Source organism: Jaculus jaculus, chromosome 8, assembly GCF_020740685.1.
Source record: "Jaculus jaculus isolate mJacJac1 chromosome 8, mJacJac1.mat.Y.cur, whole genome shotgun sequence".
NCBI lineage: Eukaryota > Metazoa > Chordata > Mammalia > Rodentia > Dipodidae > Jaculus > Jaculus jaculus.
Window position 1 is genome coordinate 58,551,086 of NC_059109.1, and position 11,040 is coordinate 58,562,125.

General features: G+C 42.5%; 1 long non-coding RNA gene across 1 annotated transcript; it reads right to left on the reverse strand.

Annotated features, from left to right (window-relative positions):
* Window positions 1-262: 262 nt before the first annotated feature.
* On the reverse strand, window positions 263-5,352 carry LOC123462731. The gene is made up of 3 exons (XR_006638491.1): window positions 4,955-5,352; window positions 3,508-3,594; window positions 263-390 (listed from the first exon to the last, which is right to left on the reverse strand). It is a non-coding gene; the product is annotated as an uncharacterized LOC123462731 (long non-coding RNA).
* Between the last annotated feature and the right edge of the window lie 5,688 nt (window positions 5,353-11,040).

Genomic DNA, 11,040 nt, shown 5'->3' on the forward strand with positions numbered 1-11,040 from the left:
TTGGGATTTACTGCTGCAGTCTCAATTGTACTTATCACATTAGCTGGAAGACGTTTTAAAAACAAACTAGAGTTACTCATTTTTAGTATTTGTTTAGTCTTCTTGTTTGGAGCAAAGCAAAGAATTCGCAATGATCACAACCTAAGTACCTGTTTCAAATTCCTTCCATAGCCAAGTTTAACATAAGACCCAGGTCAGCTGTGTTTTTTCTTCTTGGAGAAGCTATCAGAACAACTGCATCCTAAGGGCTTCACTGTGTTGAATCTGACAAAAGAAAAGCCATCCTCTTCTTCCAAACCAATGAGGTAATATGTCGAGAGACACCCACATTTCACCAGGGAAAGTGGCTGGATTAAAGAATCAGGACTAGCCACTGAGAAGACATGCTTCCTGGGAATACAAAACAAAAATAAGATTATGATAAGCATTTCTGCATGTGCTAACTTAAAAAAGGTATTTAAAACACACATAGGCATGGGAGATGCTTGAGTGCTTGCCATAGCATGGCAGTCTGAGACTCCCTGATTCCCTAGAACCCATGCACACAGCTGGTGTGGCCGTGCGTATTTGTAACCTGTCCTGTAGGGAGCAGAGACTGGAGAACCAAAGAATGTCTGGCAGCTTGTGAAAACCACAGCTTTGTATTCAGAGACTTGGTTTCAAGGACAGACAAGGACCAGTGATAAAGGTCAACTAGTGTTCTTCTCTGGCCTCCATTCACCTGTAAGACTATCTACACACACACACACACACACACACACACACACACACACACACACACACACGCATATACCACATGTACTAACATATACACACACAAAGAAAATACATGTATTTTTTTTCTGTTTTTTTTTTTTTTTTTTTTTTTTTTTGAGATAGATCGCACTCTGTCCCAGGGTAACATGGAATTCACTAGTCTTAGAGAGGCCTTGAACTCAGATGATCCCCCTACCTCTCCCTCCAGAGTGAAAACAGTCCTTTTTAATTATTTATTTATTTATTTATTTGAGAGTGACAGACACAAAGAGAAAGACAGATAGAGGGAGAGAGAGAGAATGGGCGCGCCAGGGCTTCCAGCCTCTGCAAACGAACTCCAGACGCGTGCGCCCCCTTGTGCATCTGGCTAACGTGGGACCTGGGGAACCGAGCCTCGAACCGGGGTCCTTAGGCTTCACAGGCAAGCGCTTAACCGCTAAGCCATCTCTCCAGCCCGAAAACAGTCCTTTTTAAAAAAATTTATTTATTTGAGACAAAGAGGGTGGAGGGAGGGAGAGAGAAAAAGACAGAGAGAAATGGGCATACCAAGGCTTCTAGCCACTGCAAACAAACTCTAGATACATGCACCACTATGTGCATCTGGCTTATGAGGGACCTAGAGAATCGAACCTGGGTCCTTAGGCTTCACAGGGAAGCACCTTAATTGCTAACCCATCGCTCCAGCCCAGAATGGGTGTGGTGGTGTAACTGTAATGTGGAGACAGGAGAATTGCTGAAACTTACTGACAAAGTAAGTTGGCAGCTCTGGTTTAAAGATCTGTCTCAATAAGAGTGACAGAGAAGGGCATCAAAGTCTTCTGGTATCTGCATGCACATGAACATACACAAGTGTATATGCCACACATACTCTACACACAGACAAATGCAAAACAAACCATTTAAGGCAGGGAATATAGCTCAGTGGTCCAGGGTCTCCTTGGGATGTAGATGTCCCTTATTTTGATCCATAGCATGTCAAAATAAAAACAATGAAACTTGTGCTGAGGAGATGGCTCAGAGGCTAAAGTTACTTGCTTGCAAAGCCTGCCTGTCTGGATTTGCTTCTCCAATACCCACATAAATACAAATGCACAAAGTGGTGCATGTGTTTGCAGTGGCAAGAGGCCTTGGCATGTTCATATAGTTTGTTTCTCATGTGCAAATAAAATAGCTAAAAAAAAAAAGTAGTAAAGCTTAAGTAAGTATCTTGTAAAATCTGCCTATGGGTGGGTGGGTTAAAGCAAGGTCTCATTCTCACTCAGGATGACCTGGATCTCATCCAGTAGCCCAGAATGACTTTGAACTCATGACAATTCTACTACCTCAGCCTACTGAATACTGGAATTGAAGGCATGGACTACCAAACCTAGCTCACACTTGTTTTTTAAACATCAGTTGATATTCTTTAATCCAATTAAGTCTGTATATTCTCTGTAGCCAATTAAAAGTATGGTTGGTTATTTATTTATTTATTTTTGAGGTAGGGTCTAGCTGAATCCCAGACTGACCTGGAATTCACTATGTAATTTCAGGGTGGCCTTGAGCTCACGGTGATCCTCCTATCTCTGCCTTCTGAGTGCTGGGATTAAAGGCATGTGCTACCACACCAGCTGAAATATACTCTTTGGATTTTTGATTTTATTCGAGAAAGAGGCAGCTAGAGAGAGAGAAAAACAAACAAACAAACAAATCACGGGTATGTCAGGGCCTCTAGCTACTGCAACAAACTTCAAACATATGCACCGCCCTGTGCATCTCACTGTACGTGGGTATTGAGGCACCAAACCTGGGTCCTTTGGCTTTGCTGGCAAGCACCTTAACTAAGCTCTCTCTCCAGCCCTGATTGGTAATTTATTAAGTTATCATCTTAACCTACTGTGTCTGCTTTAAAAAAAAAGTTTAAAAACAACAACAACTTTATCTACGGAGAGGGGGTAAATGGCCACATCAGAGCTCCTTGGCACTGCAAACAAACTCCAGATGCATATGCTACTTTGTGCATCTGGCTCTATGTGGGCACTGGGGAATGGAATCTAGCTGTCAGGCTTTGTAAGCAAGCACCTGAGCCACTGAACCATCTCTCCAGCCCCACTGCTTTAATGCTTTTGTTAATATACAATACAAGTAAGTGGTGGTGATATACTTGTAGTTCAAGTGACTAGGGAGGCAGAAGCAAGAAGATCAAGTACACTTAGTAGTTTGGGGCCAGCCTAGGCAATGACATATCAAGATCCTGTCTCTCTAAATAAAAGAGGGGAAGACCAGGGACACAATTGACTTGCAAGAACAAGGACGAAAACCCATCAATTATGGGCATGGCAGCACATGCCTGTGATCTCAGTATTGGGGAGGTAGAGTCCTACAGCTTGCTGGCTAGCTTGTCTAGCTGAATCAGTGAGCTCAGTGAGAGACCCTGTCTCAAGGTGGATAGGGTAGAGGAATAGCCCTGACACTGACCTCTGCCCTCTAAACACATACAAACATGTGCACATACACTGCATATATTTATGATACAATCATTAATAACTTAGTCTTTTTTCCCCCTTGTGTAGCTCAGCTTTGATCTCTCAACCCTCACTTCAGCCTCCAGAGTTCCAAGTATTGAGATTACAGGCATGTGCTATCATGCTCGCTTGTCATCAGTTTTTTTGTTCATTTTCTGTGGAAGCTAATGGCTTATTATTTTACTCCCCTCTAGCCCTTTCAGGCTGCTGAGACAGTATTTATATTGATTAGTCCACTACTACTTACTTTCTATGTCCTGAGTTCAGAATTTTGTTTTGAGATAAATATAACAGCACCCAAGGTCAGGAAAATATTTATCATGTGAAAAAGTTCCTGAAAACAAAAAAGAAAATTAAAGACATAGCCCTTACCAGTACTGAATGTATTAGTATGCAATAATTACTTAAACCAAGAAAGCTATTCTAAAAAACATTCATTATCATAAACTATTCCAAAGACCCAATAACAAAGTTCTTTGTACCCATAGTGATTAAAATACAACAAATTTTTTGAAGCAGTAGTTCTGAAACTGTTATGCAGCACTAAGAACAAATGTTTTATTGTGCTTTCATAACACTTGCAGTAGTTTATGGTAGTTTATTTAAGACCTTTGCTTTAACTGCAGATACTCTCCTTTGTAAGCTGGGAAAGCTGTAATATTCCTTTCCTCTGGCCCCCACCTTTTTCTTCTTCTTCTGGATGAGATGAAAAAATTATTCCTGATTGAAGGAGCGGGGGGGGGGGGTTTATTTAGAAGTGTTTCTGTACTGTTGTTTTTCAGTTCATATGTATTATTGTATTCCTATTTGAACTGGACCCAATCATAGTTTTCTGGTTTTTAAGAGAGGGTATTCTTCAACACCCCAATGCCAGGATTACAGGAGTGTACCAACACACCACCAGCCTGTCAGGTTTTTTTGGGGGGGAGGGGTCTGGATTTTCAAGGTAGGGTCTCCCTCTAGCTCAGGCTGACCTGGAATTCACTAAGTAGTCTCAGGGTAGCCTCGAACTCACAGTGATCCCCCTACCGCTGCTTCCTGAGTGCTGGGTTTAAAGGCATGCACCAACGCACCACCTTGTCAGAGTTTCGATCAGGTCTCTCCAATTCGGAGACCAAGTGACAGAAACCTGACTAGAATTTAACTGAGACCCAATGATGGGCTGTAATGCTCTCTAATACAGAGAGGTGGTCCGTATAATCAAACAAGAACCCAACACAAATAGCTGACAGTACCGATACTTGGCAACCATACCACCTAACACACTTTTATGTTTTAGCAGTATTCTCCACAACCATTCCTTCTCTCTCTCACTTTCTCAAAAAAAAAAAAAAAATTAAAAGAAAAAGAAAGAAAGAGAAAAGAATTGTAAACCGTGCCCTTTGGTTCTGGGTAAGAACTCAACCCCGGGGATTCCCACCGAGACCTAGCGTCGGTACAAATGGATGCACAAGGCCATTATCAGGACATTCAAGGACAAAGCTGCTCAAGCCGGTCATTAAAGTTTGGCAGATCAAGTAAGAACAGGGGCGAAGGGACATCGTGGGGCTTGCAGGAGCAGGTGGGTGACACACAGGCAAACGAAGAACCGCGGGGGAGGGGGGCCGTGACACGACGACCTGGTACATCAAATCTCAAGGTCAACCCGTCGGCGACACACAATATGTGGAGCCGCAACAGGCCTGCACGGTTACCTTCACTGAAGACGCCTTGGGCAACCGAGACTCGACGAGGACCAAAAGAAACCAAGCCAAGCTGATCGTCTTAAAAAACGGGGGGCAGCAGCGCAATCCCGAGCGGGGCGAAGGTACAAAAGCAGCCGCACAGAAGGGCGGGCCGGCCGGGAGGAGGGGCCTCACGAGCCGCACACCCGGAAGGCGCCCGCCGGGGGCAGCGGAGGAAGCCCGGGCTGGCGCAGGTCCGTCGGCTCCCGGGCACCCCGGCCCCGGCCGGGCGGTGGACAGCTTCCTCAGCTCACCGCACCCGATCCAGCAGGCGCATTCGGCCTCTCGGAACCACCCGCCCGGGCCCAGAGGCCAACCGGCAGGGACACGCCTCACTCCGCCATCTTCGCTCCTTCCCACGTCCGCCAACCCCGGGGCGGTGGCCCCCACAAGTCCCGCCCAGGTTCCGAGAGCTGATTGGATGTGGCCTAGCGAGAGCGCGCGCGCGCGAATTGCTTCAGTTGCCGGTTGGTTGGAATATGCATCAATCAGTCCTCTGGTTCTCGTTTTTCTGTTGCTTCTGCGTCTTTGGGTTGAGTCACAAGGGAAAAAGGCTTTATAGTTCATTTACTAGGAATGTAAAATTTCCACTTAGACGTGTCCCAGTTTAGTAATGAATGTAGCCAGGCCATGTGACTGTTTTAAGCCACTGTTAAAATGCGTTACTAGTTATTATTTATTTTTACCTTAGCCCAGGCTCTAGGAAGGGTGCAAACAATCTAGAAATCTTCCCTGGAGAGTGTAACAGCCAGATTTCTACAAGCTTAGTGATATTTCCTACTTTAGGAATAAAACACCATTACTTTTGGGGTACTGTTATCCTGACTGCTATTCGATTTCTCCTATCATTTCTATGATGTCAAAATTTATAGAATAACAAAAATTCATAAGCTATGTTAGTTTCATTGCTGACAAGCTGTTAGCAATTACAGGTTCTTTTATTCCAATTTTTTGTTTGTTTGTTTTATTTTAGAGGTAGGGTGTCACTGTAACCCAGGCTGACAGGCTGACCTGGAACTAAGTAGTCCCAGGCTGGCCTTGAACTCACAGTGATCCTCCTACATCTGCCTCCCTGGTGCTGGGATTAAAGGCTTGTGCCACCAAGTCCTGCTTTTTTTTTTTTTTTTCAGACAGCCTCTCTGTGTAGTCCTGGCTGGCAACTTACCCACATTATTTGCAGAATTGTCATGAACCTCTACCTCTGCTTTCTGTGTGTGTACCTGAAAGGCCCAAGAATTCAGAAGCCCAGAAATACTATCACGCTCGTGCTTAAGCGGGCCCATGCATACCTCAAACTCCAGGCTTTACTCTCTGTTGAAAGCAAGTAAAGAATCCCTCTTTTCATTATATCAGAGCCCGCTCCTAATATAAAACTAGGTAAAAAGGGCATGAGATAGCCCTCAAGGATGGGAAATAAGTAATGAAGTGAACCACTTATTTGGTTTCTGTAAATAGCCTGCACCATAAGCCTTAATAGCCCACACTGTAAGCCTTAGTAGCTCGCACCATAAGCTGTAGCAGCCTGCCTCAGACCACCAAGGTCATAGGAGGCTGATACCACACTCTGCTACTCCCACCCAAGGACCTGCGCAAATGCTGACCACCAAGGTCATAAGAGAATGATTGGTCCACGAGGGGCTTGAACAAATTAAACTAATTGGCTTAGAAACTATGGGGTGGCACAAACTTGACTGGCTCGCACCCCGTGGGCTCCTGATATTAAAAAAAATGATTGGTTTAATGCACAGGCTTTGTTAGAAACCCTATAAAAACTGTCCCATTCCTGCATTCGGGGCTCTGCAGTCCTCTACCCCTGTGCGGTGTACGACTGTGGGCCCCAGCGCGCGTGGAATAAAATCCTCTTGCAGTTTGCATCAAGATTGCTTCTCGTGAGTGATTTGGGGTGTCGCCATATCCGGGCAGAGCGTGGGGTCCTCGTTTTGGGGGTCTTACCTACCTACTAGGATAACAGACACCCACCATCATACCTGGCTTTTTATTGTAGTTTTCATTACTAATATTAACTCATAGAGCATATACTATTACACTTTACATAACATAGATACACCGGTTACAGAATGGCTCCCAAAGGGGTAAAGCAGCTTCAGAATTCCGTCTTTCCTGCAGTCAGAGGCAGAGTGTTGACAAGGACAGTCTGTAGATGACCAGATAAGAAGTCAGGTATGCAGAGCTGTTCAGGCACAGAGAAGTCAAATTCAGGTCATGGTGGGAGACCCTTTTAAGGGTCACTTTGAAGTGGGCTGAATGTCATGGATAGAAGAAACCACACTTGAGCTGGAATATGGAGCAAGAGGCAGGAGACCTTTGCTATGGCAATTTTCATAGATGAAGCTTGTGAAGTGACCAGGTGACTAGACAGCATGCCTGCCACATTGTAGTAATGGCATCTCTTCTTCTAAAGTTGAAAACCTGGGGGAAAAAAAGGGAGAGAAGAAACTATCCTGTATGTGACTCATAATTTAGGAACATTTCTATTAGGTTTCTTCTTTCTCTCCAGCCCACCCCCTCACACAAACACAATATAGATGTATTAAAGAAAAGCTAGGGTAGGGACTTCCAGATAAGATGGTGGCATACCAGCCACACCAAAGCAGCCTAGAGAGAGAAATAAGCAAACAGAAACAGTAAAATAGACTCTTCTACTGAAAAGTGAAGGTGTATAAGTTATTATCAACCATAGCAGAAAAGCAGGACAGACCAAGATCTTTCAGAAAGGAAGAAATAGACTAGAATCCCGCTAAGGAACCAGCAGCCCTGATCCATGAGTCCACCCACCTGGCAGCACAGAGCTACAGGAGCAGAAACAAGGTGAAGGGATTTTCTACTCACAGCCTCCTTGCAAAGTCAAGAATACTGACGGAGCAGACAGCAGAGGCCAGCTGAGCAGCTGCTGAAGAACACAAACGGGACCAGCAGAGTAGCTGTGGTACAACTTCAGGCACCCTGCAAAGTCTGCCTTCCCCTATCTGTCAGGGCTGTGAAAAACTGGAGAACTCATTTATCCCCCAGCCACCTAGCCCTGAGAAGTGGGATCAAGGTGATCTCAGCATTGGTGAAATTGCAAGCTATCCCAGAAAGTAACAGGACCTACTTATATAAAGCCAGATACATAGGCCTGCAGTGGAAGTGCTAACCCGTCTTTCCATGTCAGGAAAGGTTATGTATTACATTTGAATGATATAGTCTTTGTTGGCTTTATCCCTTTCAAATAAGCTGTATTTTGGTGTTGACTATTATTGCCTTTGATGTTCCCTGATTTTTAGGACCTTTGTCTTTTTCTTCTGTCATTATTGGCAAAGACTAACTGGCTGCAGGCTGACTTGGGACCCATTTCAGACTAGAAATCTCAACCTTCTAGTTAACAGGATTATGGGTATGGGGCAACATACACCCTTTGGGATTTTGGCTTTATTAGATTATCTGTTTAGTTTAATCCACATGCTTGTATAATTACTCTGTGCTGGTTTTGATTGAATGTGTGTATATTGCTCAGTTGAAGTTTAGAATTTGGCAGTAATTTTCTTCATCCAGTCAACTACAATGCATAAACAGCAGGCAAACTCAACATCTAGGGTCACTTCTGCTGTTTCTCTTGGAGTATAAGAACTATACCTGGCATCTTAAACTCCTCCCCTGAAGATATATAAAGTCGGATTTATGCAGCTAAGAACACTGCAGATAACCCAAGAATCAAATTAACTCAAGATGCAAAAAATCTTTACATCATAATATAAGAAATAGAAAGAATCAAGATAATACAATGCCACCAAAATTTATAAATCCATCAGAAATGACCTCCAGTGAGACTGCATTAGATGAAATGCTGGACAAAGATTTCAGAAAAATGATTATATCTCTGTTCAAAGAAATCAAAGAAGAAATCAAAGAAATCAAAGAAGAAAACCAACTCTTGAAGGTGAACACATGAAATCAACCTAATGAAATAAGGAGGACAATACAAAACATGAGCAAGGAAATAGAAATAATCAAAAAATGCCATTCAGAAATACTAGAAGTTAAAAGCAGAGTAAGTTAAATAGAAAACTCTGTAGAAAGTCTCACCAATAGAATGGATCAAGGATAGAATAGGTGGCAGATATACTACAGTCCAACAAAGAGAAAAACAAACTAGTAGGAAGGTATGAATGGGAATTTCAAGACATTAGGGATACTATGAAGAGATCAAACACAAGAATCCAGGGCATAGTAGAAGGAGAAGAAATTCACTCCAAAGGCGTAACAGGTATTTTCAACAAAATAATGGAAGAAAACATCCCCCAAGTAGGGAAAGTGATACCAATACAGATGCAGGAAGTCTATAGAATGGCAAATAGACAATATCAGGAAAGAACCTCTCATTGTCCTATTATATTTTTTTGTTCATTTTTATTTATTTATTTGAGAGTGACAGAGAGAGAGAGAGGCAGATAGAGAGACAGAGAGAGAACAGGCGCGCCAGGGCTTCCAGCCACTGCAAACGAACTCCAGATGTGTGCGCCCCCTTGTGCATCTGGCTAACGTGGGACCTGGGGAACCGAGCCTTGAACCGGGGTCCTTAGGCTTCACAGGCAAGCGCTTAACCACTAAGCCATCTCTCCAGCCCTCATTGTACTATTATAATTAAATTACAAAATACATAAACCAGAGAAAATTTATTCGAAGCAGTTAGAGAGAAAAATCAATTCACATACAAAGGCAAGTCCATCAGGATAACAGCAGATTACTCAACACAAACTTTAAAAGACAGAGGGGTTTGGGATGATGTATTCCAAGTTCTGAAAGATAACTGTGAACCAAGATTACTTTATCCTGCAAAGCTAACCATTCAAATAGATGGAGAAATAAGGATATTCTACAACAAAAGCAGACTAAAGGAATATGTGAAGACTAAAGCAGCTCTACAGAAAATACTTGAAAGGATCCTCCATGCTGAAGAGAAAGAAAAACACACACATCAGGAAACTTCAAAAAACCATACTCAAATACTAGTTAATACAAGAAAGAAAAGGGAAATCTGGAAGCACTAAAAAATAAGAAAAATGGCAAGAATAAATACACACCTTTCAATAATAACTCTTAATATCAATAACCTCAATGCACCAACCAAAATGCACAGGTTTGCAGACTGGGTTACAAAGCAGGATCCTTGATTTTTTTTCCTCCAAGAAATTCACCTTTCCACAAAAGATGGACGATATTTTAGGGTGAAAGGCTGGACAATGGTGTTTCAAGCAAGTGGGCCTAGAAAATAAACAGGTGTTGCTGTCCTAATATATGACAGGGTAGACTTCAGACCAACATTATTTAGGAATGATAAGGAAGGTCACTTTATATTGATTAAAGGATCAGTCCAATAGGAGGACATCACAATCCTAACCATATATATGTATCTAACATGGGGGCTCCCAATTTCATCAAAAACTATTAAAACTAAGGTCACAGATAACAGCAAACACAGTTGTAGTTGGTGACTCCAACACCTCATTCTCATTAATTGACAGGTCATGCCAGCAAAAAATAAACAGAGATGCATCTGGATTAAATGAGGTCATAGAACAAATGGACCTAACAGATATCTACAGAATATTTCATCCAAATGCTGCAAAATACACATTCTTTTCAACAGCACATTGGACATTCTCTAAAATAGACCATATATAAGGACACAAAGCAAATGTTAACAAATACAGGAAAATTGAAATAATTCCTTGCATTCTATCTGAACCCAATTGGATGAAACTACAAATCACCAGCATGAAAAGCTATAGAACATACACAAAATCATGAAAACAATACACTACTAAATGATGACTGGGCCAATGAAGAAATCAAGAAGGAAATAAAAAAATTCATAGAATTAGCCTGATGTGGTGGCACATGCCTTTAATCCTAGCACTTGGGAAGCAAAAGTAGGAGGATCGTTGTGAGTTTAAGGATATCCTGAGAATACATAGTGAATTCCAAGTCAGCCTGAACTAGAGACCCTGCCTCAAAAAACAAAAACAAACAAAATTCATAGAATCAAATAATAATTA